Here is a 16,817-nt window from a genome sequence, read left to right on the forward strand (position 1 = left end):
CGTGTGACATGTAGCTAGTAGCACAGAGCAGTATGTGACATGTAGCTAGTAGCACAGAGCAGTATGTGACATGTAGCTAGTAGCACACAGCAGTATGTGACATGTAGCTAGCAGCACACAGCAGTATGTGACATGTAGCTAGTAGCACAGAGCAGTATGTGACATGTAGCTAGTAGCACAGAGCAGTATGTGACATGTAGCTAATAGCACAGAGCAGCGTGTGACATGTAGCTAGCAGCACAGAGCAGTATGTGACATGTAGCTAGCAGCACAGAGCAGCGTGTGACATGTATCTAGCAGCACAGAGCAGCATGTGACATGTAGCTAGTAGAACAGAGCAGTATGTGACATGTAGCTAGCAGCACAGAGCAGCGTGTGACATGTAGCTAGCAGCACACAGCAGTATGTGACATGTAGCTAGTAGCACAGAGCAGTATGTGACATGTAGCTAGTAGCACAGAGCAGTATGTGACATGTAGCTAGTAGCACAGAGCAGTATGTGACATGTAGCTAGTAGCACACAGCAGTATGTGACATGTAGCTAGTAGCACAGAGCAGCGTGTGACATGTAGCTAGCAGCACAGAGCAGTATGTGACATGTAGCTAGCAGCACAGAGCAGTATGTGACATGTAGCTAGCAGCACAGAGCAGCGTGTGACATGTAGCTAGCAGCACAGAGCAGCGTGTGACATGTAGCTAGCAGCACAGAGCAGCGTGTGACATGTAGCTAGTAGCACAGAGCAGTATGTGACATGTAGCTAGCAGCACAGAGCAGTATGTGACATGTAGCTAGTAGCACAGAGCAGTATGTGACATGTAGCTAGCAGCACACAGCAGTATGTGACATGTAGCTAGCAGCACAGAGCAGTCTGTGACATGTAGCTAGTAGCACAGAGCAGTCTGTGACATGTAGCTAGCAGCACAGAGCAGCGAGTGACATGTAGCTAGCAGCACAGAGCAGCGTGTGACATGTAGCTAGCAGCACAGAGCAGCGTGTGACATGTAGCTAACAGCACACAGCAGTATGTGACATGTAGCTAGTAGCACAGAGCAGTATGTGACATGTAGCTAGCAGCACAGAGCAGCGTGTGACATGTAGCTAGCAGCACAGAGCAGCGTGTGACATGTAGCTAACAGCAAACAGCAGTATGTGACATGTAGCTAACAGCACAGAGCAGTATGTGACATGTAGCTAGCAGCACAGAGCAGTATGTGACATGTAGCTAGTAGCACAGAGCAGTATGTGACATGTAGCTAGCAGCACACAGCAGTATGTGACATGTAGCTAGTAGCACACAGCAGTATGTGACATGTAGCTAGCAGCACACAGCAGTATGTGACATGTAGCTAGCAGCATACAGCAGTATGTGACATGTAGCTAGCAGCACACAGCAGTATGTGACATGTAGCTAGCAGCCCACAGCAGTATGTGACATGTAGCTAGTAGCACACAGCAGTATGTGACATGTAGCTAGTAGCACAGATCAGTATGTGACATGTAGCTAGCAGCACACAGCAGTATGTGACATGTAGCTAGTAGCACAGATCAGTATGTGACATGTAGCTAGCAGCACAGTATGTGACATGTAGCTAGTAGCACACAGCAGTATGTGACATGTAGCTAGTAGCATACAGCAGTATGTGACATGTAGCTAGCAGCACACAGCAGTATGTGACATGTAGCTAGTAGCACACAGCAGTATGTGACATGTAGCTAGTAGCACAGAGCAGTATGTGACATATAGCTAACCGCACACAGCAGTATGTGACATGTAGCTAGCAGCACACAGCAGTATGTGACATGTAGCTAGTAGCACACAGCAGTATGTGACATGTAGCTTGCAGCACAGATCAGTATGTGACATGTAGCTAGTAGCACAGATCAGTATGTGACATGTAGCTAGTAGCACACAGCAGTATGTGACATGTAGCTAGTAGCACAGATCAGTATGTGACATGTAGCTAGTAGCATACAGCAGTATGTGTCATGTAGCTAACATCACAGAGCAGTATGTGACATGTGGCTAGTAGCACACAGCAGTATGTGACATGTAGCTAGTAGCACACAGCAGTATGTGACATGTAGCTAGTAGCACACAGCAGTATGTGACATGTAGCTAGCAGCATACAGCAGTATGTGTCATGTAGCTAACAGCACAGAGCAGTATGTGACATGTAGCTAGTAGCACACAGCAGTATGTGACATGTAGCTAGTAGCACACAGCAGTATGTGACATGTAGCTAGCAGCATACAGCAGTATGTGACATGTAGCTAGCAGCACACAGCAGTATGTGACATGTAGCTAGTAGCACAGAGCAGTATGTGACATGTAGCTAGCAGCACACAGCAGTATGTGACATGTAGCTAGCAGCACACAGCAGTATGTGACATGTAGCTAGTAGCACAGAGCAGCGTGTGACATGTAGCTAGTAGCACAGAGCAGTATGTGACATGTGGCTAGCAGCATACAGCAGTATGTGTCATGTAGCTAACAGCACACAGCAGTATGTGACATGTAGCTAGTAGCACAGAGCAGTATGTGACATGTAGCTAGCAGCACACAGCAGTATGTGACATGTAGCTAACAGCACAGAGCAGTATGTGACATGTGGCTAGCAGCATACAGCAGTATGATGCATGTGGCTAACAGCACTGAGCAGTATGAGGCATTTGGCTATCTGGTGTATGTAGCACACAAGGGGTCACTGTGAATAACAGCTATCAGTAACTGGACTAAGAGCTACTCATTTGGGGTGTGGTTTAAACCGCAGGCTAGTGCCTAGTGTGTGTTGCCACAGAGCCACTGTGGAATAATATAAATATATGACGACTTAATACCCCTGGTGTAGTGCTCCACAGGGCAGTATATGGCTAGCACAGGGCAGTATATGGCTAGCACAAGGCAGTATTAGGCATTCGGCTACCTAGTGTATGTAGCACACAACGGGTCACTGTGAATAACAGCTATCAGTAACTGGACTTAGAGCTGCCCCCTTTGGGTATGGTATAAACCGCTGACTACCAGAGTGACTAGTGGCACAGTATGTGAGTCACAGTGGAATTATATATATTACTCCGGGTGTAGTGGTATCAGCACAGGGCAACAGGGCCAGTTCCTTTCAGTCACAACAAGTCAACAACAAGTACACTCAGGACTTGCAGGTTGCCCCTTACTGTTAGCTGAGAGTGAATAATCCACGGTCCCTGCCCCCACCCGGGCGGGGTCTGCCTGTTCCCTGCCCACGGGGAGGGTCTCTGCTCTGCTGATAACAGGCTCCTAACTTATCCCTGGCTATAACGGAGCAGCAACGTGCGGGACCTTACTAGTCTACCTAATACGCCGTCACACTGGAGCCCACTCTACACGCTCCCAGCGCCCACCCTACTCTCTGCTCCCTGTACGCGCCCTGGCTCCTCTTTTGTGCGCAGTAACCGGACAGCAGGACCCCGCGAGCTGTAGTGACCAGGTCAGTAGCTCAGTGCTGGGGACACCATGGGATGTAGTGACCAGGTCAGTAGCTCAGTGCTGGGGACACCATGGGATGTGACCAGGTCAGTAGCTCAGTGCTGGGGACACCATGGGATGTAGTGACCAGGTCAGGAGCTCAGTGCTGGGGACACCATGGGATGTAGTGACCAGGTCAGTAGCTCAGTGCTGGGGACACCATGGGATGTAGTGACCAGGTCAGGAGCTCAGTGCTGGGGACACCATGGGATGTAGTGACCAGGTCAGTAGCTCAGTGCTGGGGACACCATGGGATGTAGTGACCAGTTCAGTAGCTCAGTGCTGGGGACACCATGGGATGTAGTGACCAGGTCAGGAGCTCAGTGCTGGGGACACCATGGGATGTAGTGACCAGGTCAGTAGCTCAGTGCTGGGGACACCATGGGATGTAGTGACCAGGTCAGTAGCTCAGTGCTGGGGACACCATGGGATGTAGTGACCAGGTCAGTAGCTCAGTGCTCACCATGGGATGTAGTGACCAGATCAGTAGCACAGTGCTGGGGACACCAGTGAGGGATGTAGTGACCAGGTCAGTAGCTCAGTGCTGGGGACACCATGGGATGTAGTGACCAGGTTAGTAGCTCAGTGCTGGGGACACCATGGGATGTAGTGACCAGGCCAGTAGCTCAGTGCTGGGGGCACCATGGGATGTAGTGACCAGGTCAGTAGCACAGTGCTGAGGACTCTAGTGAGGGATGTAGTGACCAGGTCAGTAGCTCAGTGCTGGGGACACCATGGGATGTAGTGACCAGGTCAGTAGCTCAGTGCTGGGGACACCATGGTATGTAGTGACCAAGTCAGTAGCACTGCTGGGGACACCATGGGATGTAGTGACCAGGTCAGTAGCACAGTGCTGGGGACACCATGGGATGTAGTGACCAGGACAGTAGCACAGTGCTGGGGACAGCATGGGATGTAGTGACCAGGTCAGTAGCACAGTGCTAGGGACACCATGGGGTGTAGTGACCAGGTCAGTAGCACAGTGCTGGGGACACCATGGGATGTGACCAGGTCAGTAGCTCAGTGCTGGGGACACCATGGGATGTAGTGACCAGGTCAGGAGCTCAGTGCTGGGGACACCATGGGATGTAGTGACCAGGTCAGTAGCTCAGTGCTGGGGACACCATGGGATGTAGTGACCAGGTCAGGAGCTCAGTGCTGGGGACACCATGGGATGTAGTGACCAGGTCAGTAGCTCAGTGCTGGGGACACCATGGGATGTAGTGACCAGTTCAGTAGCTCAGTGCTGGGGACACCATGGGATGTAGTGACCAGGTCAGGAGCTCAGTGCTGGGGACACCATGGGATGTAGTGACCAGGTCAGTAGCTCAGTGCTGGGGACACCATGGGATGTAGTGACCAGGTCAGTAGCTCAGTGCTGGGGACACCATGGGATGTAGTGACCAGGTCAGTAGCTCAGTGCTGGGGACACCATGGGATGTAGTGACCAGGTCAGTAGCTCAGTGCTCACCATGGGATGTAGTGACCAGATCAGTAGCACAGTGCTGGGGACACCAGTGAGGGATGTAGTGACCAGGTCAGTAGCTCAGTGCTGGGGACACCATGGGATGTAGTGACCAGGTTAGTAGCTCAGTGCTGGGGACACCATGGGATGTAGTGACCAGGCCAGTAGCTCAGTGCTGGGGGCACCATGGGATGTAGTGACCAGGTCAGTAGCACAGTGCTGAGGACTCTAGTGAGGGATGTAGTGACCAGGTCAGTAGCTCAGTGCTGGGGACACCATGGGATGTAGTGACCAGGTCAGTAGCTCAGTGCTGGGGACACCATGGTATGTAGTGACCAAGTCAGTAGCACAGTGCTGGGGACACCATGGGATGTAGTGACCAGGTCAGTAGCACAGTGCTGGGGACACCATGGGATGTAGTGACCAGGACAGTAGCACAGTGCTGGGGACAGCATGGGATGTAGTGACCAGGTCAGTAGCACAGTGCTAGGGACACCATGGGGTGTAGTGACCAGGTCAGTAGCTCAGTGCTGGGGACACCATGGGATGTGACCAGGTCAGTAGCACAGTGCTGGGGACACCATGGGATGTAGTGACCAGGTCAGGAGCTCAGTGCTGGGGACACCATGGGATGTAGTGACCAGGTCAGGAGCTCAGTGCTGGGGACACCATGGGATGTAGTGACCAGGTCAGGAGCTCAGTGCTGGGGACACCATGGGATGTAGTGACCAGGTCAGGAGCTCAGTGCTGGGGACACCATGGGATGTAGTGACCAGGTCAGGAGCTCAGTGCTGGGGACACCATGGGATGTAGTGACCAGGTCAGGAGCTCAGTGCTGGGGACACCATGGGATGTAGTGACCAGGTCAGGAGCTCAGTGCTGGGGACACCATGGGATGTAGTGACCAGGTCAGTAGCACAGTGCTGGGGACACCATGAGATGTAGTGACCAGGTCAGTAACTCAGTGCTGGGTACACCATGGGATGTAGTGACCAGGTCAGTAACTCAGTGCTGGGGACACCATGGGATGTAGTGACCAGGTCAGTAACTCAGTGCTGGGTACACCATGGGATGTAGTGACCAGGTCAGTAGCTCAGTGCTGGGGACACCATGGGATGTAGTGACCAGGTCAGTAGCTCAGAGCTGGGGACACTAGTGATGGATGTAGTGACCAGGTCAGTAGCTCAGTGCTGGGTAGACTAGTGAGGGATGTAGTGACCAGGTCAGTAGCACAGTGCTGAGGACAAAGCGGGGTGTAGGGACCAAGTCAGTTGGACAGTGCTGTGGACAAAGCGGGGTGTAATTGTCTGGTCAGTAGCACAGTGCTGGGGACACCATGGCATGTTGTGACCAGGTCAGTAGCACAGTGCTGGGGACACTAGTGAGGGATGTAGTGACCAGGTCAGTAGCTCAGTGCTGGGTACACTAGTGAGAGAATTAGTGACCAGGTCAGTTGGACAGTATTGCCTATGGATCATAAGGAAGGAACACACTGATCACAGTAAGGGACACAAAACCTCAGTCAGAGCATACTATTTTACAGTTGTTTTCTTCATACCAGTATTATTCAAAGCAGGCAATTTCAGTTCTTTAGGTCGTGAAACTTTATTCACAAAGGAGCTCTGCATGCAGATGATCTTCCCTGGATATTTGTTGATTTCACATTTATTTAAAGTAGATTTAAACTTTGTAATGACCTTGGTTTTGTCAAATGAACAGGTTTCCCAGTTTTAACCCAATCACTATTTGTTCGTAAACTGCAAAGCAAATGGTAAGAGCTTCTCTTGTAGCAAAAAAGATTTGTTCCAGCCACCAATAGTTAAAAAACCTTTATTTCTTCATATGGGGTCTTTGGACAAACATACAACGTTTCAGACCTGCTATAGGTCCTTAGTCATGTATGTAATACATGACTAAGGACCTATAGCAGGTCTGAAACGTTGTATGTTTGTCCAAAGACCCCATATGAAGAAATAAAGGTTTTTTAACTATTGGTGGCTGGAACAAATCTTTTTTGCTATTTGGAGTATTTGCAGGATAAGGCAGATCCTGGGTTCCGTGCCCCACAAGCCACATATCTGTTGGTGCTGTTTTCCACACTTTGCTTTGAAGAGCTTCTCTTGTGTCTGGTAAGATTTTTTATGGTGGGGGTAAAAGTAAAATATTTTTTATAAACGTATATTCAATTATGCACAAACTGCATTTCCTGTTTCACTTTAAATTTAAAGGGACATGACATTTTTTTTAATGATTTAGATTGATCATATAATTTTAAACAACTTTCCAATTTACTTCTATTATCTAATTTACTTAATTCTCTTTGTATCTTTTGCTGAAGAAGCAGTAACACACTACTGGGAGCTAGCTAAAATCCTATGGCAAAAGGCATATATGTGCAGCCACCAATCAGCAGCTTCTGGGCCTACCTATGTATGCTTTTCAACAAAGGATACAAAGAGAACTAAACTAATTAGAATATAGAAATAAAAGTTTGGATTTCATGTCCCTTGTATAAAGGTAAGAGAAAGTAAAAAGTACACTTTTAGGGTCTGCTATTTCGAAGGTCCAAGTAAGTGCGATTTATTGTCTTTCATAATGCATTTATTTTGTGATTCTACTATATTTAACTGTTCTTTAATGTAACATTAATGAGACAGTTTCTTAAGATTTTGAATATAAAATGTTTAATTATACATATTAAAATAACTTTGTACTTTTCATTATTTATTTTGTCCCTTTTCCATTTAAAGGGATAGCAAGGTAAAAATGGAAGTGTGCATGGGTGCATTCAATTTTTAAATAGAAGCATTTCTGCAATATACTTCCATTAAAAGGTATTAGTGTTTTTTTTTACGGCATACCTACATATGCTGTGAGGGCCTGTGCACCAATATTCAAGCTTAAAGAGCTGGCAGCAAAGTTTTTCTATCACTTAAAGGGGCACTGAACCCAAATTTTTTCTTTTGTGATTCAGATAGAGCATGCAATTGTAAGCAACTTTCTAATTTACTCCTATTATCAATTTTTTATTCGTTCTCTTGCTATCTTTATTTGAAAAAGAAGACATCTAAGCTTTTTTTTTATTCAGAACTCTGGACAGCACTTTTTTATTGGTGGATGAATGTATCCACCAATCAGCAAGAACAACCCAGGTTGTTTACCAAAAATGGGCCGGCATCTAAACTTACATTCTTGCATTTCAAATAAAGATACCAAGAGAATGAAGAAAATTTGATAATAGGAGTAAATTAGAAAGTTGCTTAAAATTGCATGCTCTATCTGAATCATGAAAGAAAACATTTGGGTTCAGTGTCCCTTTAAGTACACTTTAAATACTATTGGTTATATACAAGCAATAGTGCAATAATACAAAGCTATAACTGATATGAGCATACTCTATCTGAATCACAAAATAAAAAATTTTGGGTTCAGTGTCCCTTTAAGTCATCCTCTAGCGCATGCGCACTGGTCACTTAAGAGAATCGCGTGCGCTACATACTTGGTGTTGTTTTTTTACAGACTGGCTTTCAATAAGAACAATAACAGGGCTATTATTGTAATGACATTGTTATTCCTATACTCCTATCCCAGGTCTCCGCAATTGACAATCTAACTTTATAAATCATGTTTTTATGAAGAAATTTTGATGTATTATTAAATGTTTCCATTTTCATATTACTCCTTTGTCAAGAGGTATTGATTCTCATACTGCTATACTTACCATAACTACTGAAGCTCCTCGCGCATAGACTGTTGCAGCAATGACAAGCTGTTTTGAGCTACTACGGGCGCCATAGCGAAGAGTGTGACTTAAAGGGACACTAAACTCAAATTTTTTCTTTCGTGATTCTTATAGAGCAGCAACTTTCTAATTTACTTATATTATCAATTTTTTTCATTCTCTTGGTATCTTTATTTGAAAAAGCAAGAATGTAAGTTTAGATGCTTGCCCATTTTTAGTGAACAACCTGGGTTGTTCTTGCTGATTGGTTGATAAATTCACCCACCAATAAACAAGTGGCTGTTTAGGGGTCTGAACCAAAAATTTGCTGGCTCCTTAGCTTTTTAAAATAAAGATAGCAAGAGAATGAGTAAATTAGAAAGTTGCTTAAAATTGCATGCTCTATCTGAATCACGAAGTAAGAAAAAATTTGGGTTCAGTGTCCCTTTAACTGGCAGAACAAGTGCATGCATATAAGCTATTTCTACGATGCAGACTCCAACCCAGGTGGACCGCCCGTGAGAGGACTCGCATAAGGAGTCCCATGGTGGGTTTGGAAAGACTTTCAATACAAGATTGTGAGTAAACGATGGATTTTTGACAATATTAAATTGTTGATACAAGCTTTCATTTTATTGTATATTGTTTTTGGAGTGTACTATACCTTTAAAGCTCTATTACAGATAAACCCAATACTACTACATGCCGTTCGGCACTACTGAATTAAGGCAAAATATCCACTTCGTCTCTATCTGTAACAAAATAGGTTCTGTATCTCCTCCCCTGATGCTTGATTTTACTTTTTCTAAACCTCAGCATTTAAAACTTAGTATTGGCATTGTGGCACAATAAAAATGTCCAGCAACACTGGTGGTTTTATTCCCTTTTTCGCATTACGTATGTTACTTAGGTTTGCAATCATCCTAGTACCCAGCACTCTATTCGTTATGCCTACATATAAAATATTACAGTCACAGGATTGGGAATATGCCGTTTTGTACTTTTACAATTAATTAGATTGTTAATCTTTCATTTTTTAATAAAACCTGTATTCTATGACTTGTTTCTTAATTATATGAGGGCGAATTCGACAATTGCCACATGGAACTGGACCTTTATATAATAGGGGTCTATAAGCATTTCTAGCATAGTGACTATTAGTTAATTGGTCACTAAGATTCCGTGCTCTCTTTTATATGTAAATGTTGACTTAGTTTGTAATATTGATTTTAATTGGTCATCTGATCTTAACCCCTTAGTGACCAGAGCACTTTTCCATTTTCTGTCCGTTTGGGACCAAGGCTATTTTTACATTTCTGCAGTGTTTGTGTTTAGCTGTAATTTTCCTCTTACTCATTTACTGTACCCACACATATTATATACCGTTTTTCTCGCCATTAAATGGACTTTCTAAAGATACCATTATTTTCATCATATCTTATAATTTACTATAAAAAAAATATAAAATATGAGGAAAAAATGGAAAAAAACACACTTTTTCTAACTTTGACCCCCAAAATCTGTTACACATCTGCAACCACCAAAAAACACTCATGCTAAATAGTTTCCAAATTTTGTCCTGAGTTTAGAAATACCCAATGTTTACATGTTCTTTGCTTTTTTTTGCAAGTTATAGGGCAATAAATACAAGAAGCACTTTGCTATTTCCAAACCACTTTTTTTCAAACTTAGCGCTAGTTACATTGGAACACTGATATCTTCCAGGAATCCCTGAATATCCCTTGACATGTATATATTTTTTTTTAGAAGACATCCCAAAGTATTGATCTAGGCCCATTTTGGTATATTTCATGCCACCATTTCACCGCCAAATGCGATCAAATAAAAAAAATTGTTCACTTTTTCACACATTTTGTTACAAACTTTAGGTTTCTCACTGAATTTATTTACAAACAGTTCGTGCAATTATGGCACAAATGGTTGTAAATGCTTCTCTGCAATCCCCTTTTTTCATAAATAGCAGACATATATGGATTTGGTGTTGCTTTTTGGTAATTAGAAGGCCGCTAAATGCCACTGCGCACCACACGTGTATTATGCCCAGCAATGAAGGGGTTAATTAGGGAGCATGTAGGGAGCTTGTAGGGTTAATTTTAGCTTTATTGTAGTGTAGTAGACAACCCTAAGTATTGATCTAGGCCCATTTTGGTATATTTCATGTCACCATTTCAACGCCAAATGCGATTAAATAAAAAAAAAAAGTAAAATTTTTCACAATTTTAGGTTTCTCACTGAAATCATTTACAAACAGCTTGTGCAATTATGGCACAAATGGTTGTAAATGCTTCTCTGGGATCCCCTTTGTTGAGAAATAGCAGACATATATGGCTTTGGCGTTGCTTTTTGGTAATTAGAAGGCCGCTAAATGCCGCTGCGCATCACACGTGTATTATGGCTAGCAGTGAAGGGGTTAATTAGGTAGCATGTAGGGAGCTTGCAGGGTTAATTTTAGCTTTAGTGTAGAGATCAGCCTCCCACCTGACACATTACACCCCCTGATCCCTCCCAAACAGCTCTCTTCCCTCCCCCACCCCACAATTGTCCCCGCCATGTTAAGTACTGGCAGAAAGTCTGCCAGTACTAAAAAAAAAAGCTATCCTTGATAAAACATAAATAAAAAAAAATGCATATTTACATATGCTGCTCTGGAGGATCCCCCCTTAGCCCCCAACCTCCCTGATACCCCCCAAACAGCTCTTTACCCATCCCCCTCTAACTTATTAGTAGCCATCTTTGGTACTGGCAGCTGTCTGCCAGTACCCAGTTTATAGTAAAACCTTGTTTTATTATTATTTTAAAATAGTTTTCTGTAGTGTAGCTTGCCCCCCCCCAAAAGACAAACCCACCACCCCTCCCAGATCTCTTAGATCGATATAAATATATATATTTTTGGCAATCACTGCCACTTTTCCCCCATACATGTTCTGTAGTGTAGCGGTTCCCACCCGCTTCCTACCCCCCCCCCCCCCCGCACGCGCGCCGCGCACCCTCGTGCACGCGCGCGCACCCGCGCGCGCACCCCGGCGTTCCCGCCCACGATCCCGCCCCCCGCCACATCATACGGCCCATCGATGGCCGCCCACACCGCCTCCCAGACTGGCTCCCACCCACCAACGAAACCGGCCATCGATGTCCGGTACAGAGAGGGCCACAGAGTGGCTCTCTCTGCATCGGATGGCCAAGGGGGGTTATTGCAGGATGCCTCGATGTTGAGGCATCACTGCAATAACCGGAAAGCAGCTGGAAGCGAGCAGGATCGCTTCCAGCTGCTTTCCAGACCAAGGACGTACGCCACACGTCCTCGGTCATTAAGTGTATTTTTTTAGAGGACGTGTGGCGTACGTCCTTGGTCGTTAAGGGGTTAATCTATGCCAGTGCTTTCTTTCATGTAATTAACAAGAGTCCATGAGCTAGTGACGTATGGGATATACATTCCTACCAGGAGGGGCAAAGTTTCCCAAACCTTAAAATGCCTATAAATACACCCCTCACCACACCCCCAAATCAGTTTTACAAACTTTGCCTCCAAGGGAGGTGGTGAAGTAAGTTTGTGCTAGATTCTACGTTGATATGCGCTCCGCAGCAAGTTGGAGCCCGGTTTTCCTCTCAGCGTGCAGTGAATGTCAGAGGGATGTGAAGAGAGTATTGCCTATTGAATGCAGTGATCTCCTTCTACGGGGTCTATTTCATAAGGTTCTCTGTTATCGGTCGTAGAGATTCATCTCTTACCTCCCTTTTCAGATCGACGATATACTCTTATATTTACCATTTCCTCTACTGATTCTCGTTTCAGTACTGGTTTGGCTTTCTACAAACATGTAGATGAGTGTCCTGGGGTAAGTAAGTCTTATTTTCTGTGACACTCTAAGCTATGGTTGGGCACTTTATTTATAAAGTTCTAAATATATGTATTCAAACATTTATTTGCCTTGACTCAGAATGTTCAACTTTCCTTATTTCCAGACAGTCAGTTTCATATTTGGGATTATGCATTGAATTATCATATTTTTTCTTACCTCAAAAAAATTTGACTTTTTTCCCTGTGGGCTGTTAGGCTCGCGGGGGCTGAAAATGCTTCATTTTATTGCGTCATTCTTGGCGCGGACTTTTTTGGCGCAAAAATTCTTTTCCGTTTCCGGCGTCATACGTGTCGCCGGAAGTTGCGTCATTTTTTGACGTTATTTTGCGTCAAAGATGTCGGCGTTCCGGATGTGGCGTCATTTTTGGCGCCAAAAACATTTTAGGCGCCAAATAATGTGGGCGTCTTTTTTGGCGCTAAAAAATATGGGCGTCATTTTTGTCTCCACATTATTTAAGTCTCTTTATTTATTGCTTCTGGTTGCTAGAAGCTTGTTCACTGGCATTTTTTTCCCATTCCTGAAACTGTCATTTAAGGAATTTGATCAATTTTGCTTTATATGTTGTTTTTTCTTTTACATATTGCAAGATGTTCCACGTTGCAACTGAGTCAGAAGATACTACAGGAAAATCACTGCACAGTGCTGGAGCTACCAAGCTAAGTCTGCTATAAACTTTTGGTATCTGTTTCTCCAGCTGTTATTTGTATTGCATGTCATGTCAAACTTATTAATGCAGATAAAATTTCCTTTAGTACTATTACATTACCTGTTGCTGTCCGTCAACATCTAATTTTCAGAGTGTTCCTGATAACATAAGAGATTTTATTTTTTTAAATCCATTAAGAAGGCTATGTCTGTTATTTCTCCTTCTAGTATACATAAAAGTCTTTTAAAACTTCTCTTTTTTTCAGATGAATTTTTAAATGAACATCATCATTCTGATACTGATAATAGTTCTTCTGGTTCAGAGGTTTCTGTCTCAGAGGTTGATGCTGATAAATCTTTGTATCTGTTCAAGATGGAATTTATTCGTTCTTTACTTAAAGAAGTGTTATTTGCATTAGAAATAGAGGATTCTGGTCCTCTTGATACTAAATGTAAACGTTTAAATAAGGTTTTTAAATCTGCTGTAGTTATTCCAGAAGTGTTTTATCTCCCTGATGCTATTTCTGAAGTAATTTCCAGGGAATGGAATAATTTGGGTAATTTATTTACTCCTTCTAGACGTTTAAGCAAATTATATCCTGTGCCATCTGACAGATTAGAGTTTTTTGGGACAAAAATCCCTAAGGTTATGGGGCTGTCTCTACTCCTGCTAATGTACTACTATTCCTATGGCAGATAGTACTTCATTTAAGGATCCTTTAGATAGGAAAATTGAATCTTTTCTAAGAAAAGCTTACTTATGTTCAGGTAATCTTCTTAGACCTGCTATATTTTTAGCGGATGTTGCTGCAGCTTCAACTTTTTGGTTAGAAGCTTTAGCACAACAGGTAACAGATCATAATTTTATAGCATTATTATTATTCTATAACATGCTAATTATTTTATTGGTGATACCATCTTTTGATATCATTAGAGTTGATGTCAGGTATATGTCTCTAGCTATTTTAGCTAGAAAAGCTTTATGGATTAAACTTGGAATGCTGACATGTCTTCTAAGTCAACTTTGCTTTCCCTTTCTTTCCAGGGTAAATAATCATTTCGTTCCTTTCCTCACAACAAGGAACAAAAGCCTGATCCTTCATCCTCAGGAGCGGTATCAGTTTGGAAACTATTTCCAGTTTGGAATATATCCAAGCCTTATAGAAACCTATTGTCAGCTCCTAAGTACCTATGAAGGTGCGGCCCTTATTCCAGCTCAGCTGGTATGGGGCAGATTACGTTTTCTTCAAAGAAATTTGGATCAATTCCGTTCTTAATCTCTGGTTTCAGAAACATTGTTTCAGAAAGGTACAGAATTGGCTTCAAGTTAAGGCCTCCTGCTAAGAGATTCTTTTCTTTCCCAGTTGACACAGCAAGGCTCAGCATTTCTGAAATGTGTTTCAGATCTAGAGTTGGCTGGAGTATTTATGCCAGTTCCAGTTCTGGAACAGGGGCTGGGGTTTTATTTTATCTCTTCATTGTACCAAAGAAGGTCAATTCCTTCAGACCAGTTCTGGATCTATCATTATTGAATCGTTATGTTAGGATACCAACATTCAAGATGGTTACTGTAGGACTATCCTGCCTTTTGTTTAGCAAGGGCATTATATGTCTACAATAGATTTACAGGATGTGTATCTGCATATTCCGATTCATCCAGATCACTTTTAGTGTCTGAGATTCTCTTTTTAGACAAGCATTACCAGTTTTGTGGCTCTACTGTTTGGTCTAGCCTCAGTTCCAAGAATTTTTTTCAAAGGTTCTCGGTGCCCTTCTTCTGTAATCAGAGAATAGGGTTTTGGTATTTCCTTATTTGGACGATATCTTGGTACTTGCTCAGTCTTCTCATTTTCGAAGAATCTCATACGAATCGACTTGTGTTGTTTCTTCAAGTTCATGGTTGGAGGATCAATTTACCATTCAGTTCATTGATTCCTCAGACAAGGGTAACCTTTTTAGGTTTCTAGATAAATTCAGTGTCTATGACTCTGTCCTTGTCAGACAAGAGAAGTTTAACATTGATATCAGCTTGTCAAAACCTTCAGTCACAATCATTCCCTTTGGTAGCCTTATGCATGGAAATGTTGGGTCTTAGGACTGCCGCATCAGATGCGATCTCCTTTGCTCGTTTTCACATGCGACCTCTTCAGCTCTGTATGCTGAACCAATGGTGCAGGGATTACTCAAAGATATCTCAATTAATATCTTTAAACCGATTTTACGACACTCTCTGACATGGTGGACAGATCACCATCGTTTAGTTCAGGGGGCTTCTTTGTTCTTCCGACCTGGACTATAATCTCAACAGATTCAAGTCTTACAGGTTGGGGAGCTGTGTGGGGGTCTCTGACGGCACAAGGGGTTTGGGAATCTCAGGAGGTGAGATTTCCGATCAATATTTTGGAACTCCGTGCAATTTTCAGAGCTCTTCAGTCTTGGCCTCTTCTGAAGAGAGAGTTGTTCATTGTTTTCAGATAAGACAATGTCACAACTGTGGCATACATCAATCATCAAGGAGGGACTCACAGTCCTCTGGTTATGAAAGAAGTATCTCGAATTTTTGTTTGGGCGGAATCCAGCTCCTGTCTAATCTCTGCGGTTTATATCCCAGGTATGGACAATTGGAAAGCGGATTATCTCAGTCGCCAAACGTTGCATCCGGGCGAATGGTCTCTTCACCCAGAGGTATTTCTTCAGATTGTTCAAATGTGGGAACTTCCAGAAATAGATCTGATGGCTTCTCATCTAAACAAGAAACTTCCCAGGTATCTGTCTAGATCCCTGGATCTTCAGGCGGAGGCAGTGGATGCATTTTCACTTCCTTGGAAGTATCATCCTGCCTATATCTTTCCGCCTCTAGTTCTTCTTCCAAGAGTAATCTCCAAGATTCTGAAGGAATGCTCGTTTGTTCTGCTGGTAGCTCCGGCATGGCCTCACAGGTTTTGGTATACGGATCTTGTCCGGATGGCCTCTTGCCAACCGTGGACTCTTCCGTTAAGACCAGACCTTTTGTCTCAAGGTCCTTTTTTCCATCAGGATCTGAAATCCTTAAATTTAAAGGTATGGAGATTGAACGCTTGATTCTTGGTCAAAGAGGTTTCTCTGACTCTGTGATTAATACTATGTTACAGGCTCGTAAATTTGTATCCAGAGAGATATATTATAGAGTCTGGAAGACTTATATTTCTTGGTGTCTTTCTCATCATTTTTCTTGGCATTCTTTTAGAATACCGAGACTATTACAATTTCTTCAGGATGGTTTAGATAAGGGTTTGTCCGCAAGTTCCTTGAAAGGTCAAATCTCTGCTCTTTCTGTTCTTTTTCACAGAAAGATTGCTGTTCTTCCTGATATTCATTGTTTTGTACAAGCTTTGGTTCGTATAAAGCCTGTCATTAAGTCAATTTCTCCTCCTGGAGTTTGAATTTGGTTCTGGGGGCTCTTCAAGCTCCTCCATTTGAACCTATGCATTCATTGGATATTAAATTACTTTCTTGGAAAGTTTTGTTCCTTTTGGCCATCTCTTCTACCAGAAGAGTTTCTGAATTATCTGCTCTTTCTTGTGAGTCTCCTTTTCTGATTCTTCATCAGGATAAGGCGG

General features: G+C 43.5%; 1 protein-coding gene across 4 annotated transcripts in view; it reads left to right on the plus strand.

Moving 5' to 3' along the window:
* The first annotated feature begins 3,271 nt into the window (after positions 1 to 3,271).
* The window catches only part of LOC128642919 (uncharacterized), a 112,811-nt gene continuing 99,265 nt past the window's right edge, over positions 3,272 to 16,817 (plus strand). For all 4 annotated transcript variants that reach the window (XM_053695804.1, XM_053695806.1, XM_053695805.1 and 1 more), the window contains exon 1: positions 3,272 to 3,468. The gene's annotated coding sequence lies outside the window, so the exon portion shown is untranslated. The remainder of the gene's footprint in view (positions 3,469 to 16,817) is intronic.

Source organism: Bombina bombina, chromosome 12 (assembly GCF_027579735.1).
Source record: "Bombina bombina isolate aBomBom1 chromosome 12, aBomBom1.pri, whole genome shotgun sequence".
Lineage (NCBI taxonomy): Eukaryota > Metazoa > Chordata > Amphibia > Anura > Bombinatoridae > Bombina > Bombina bombina.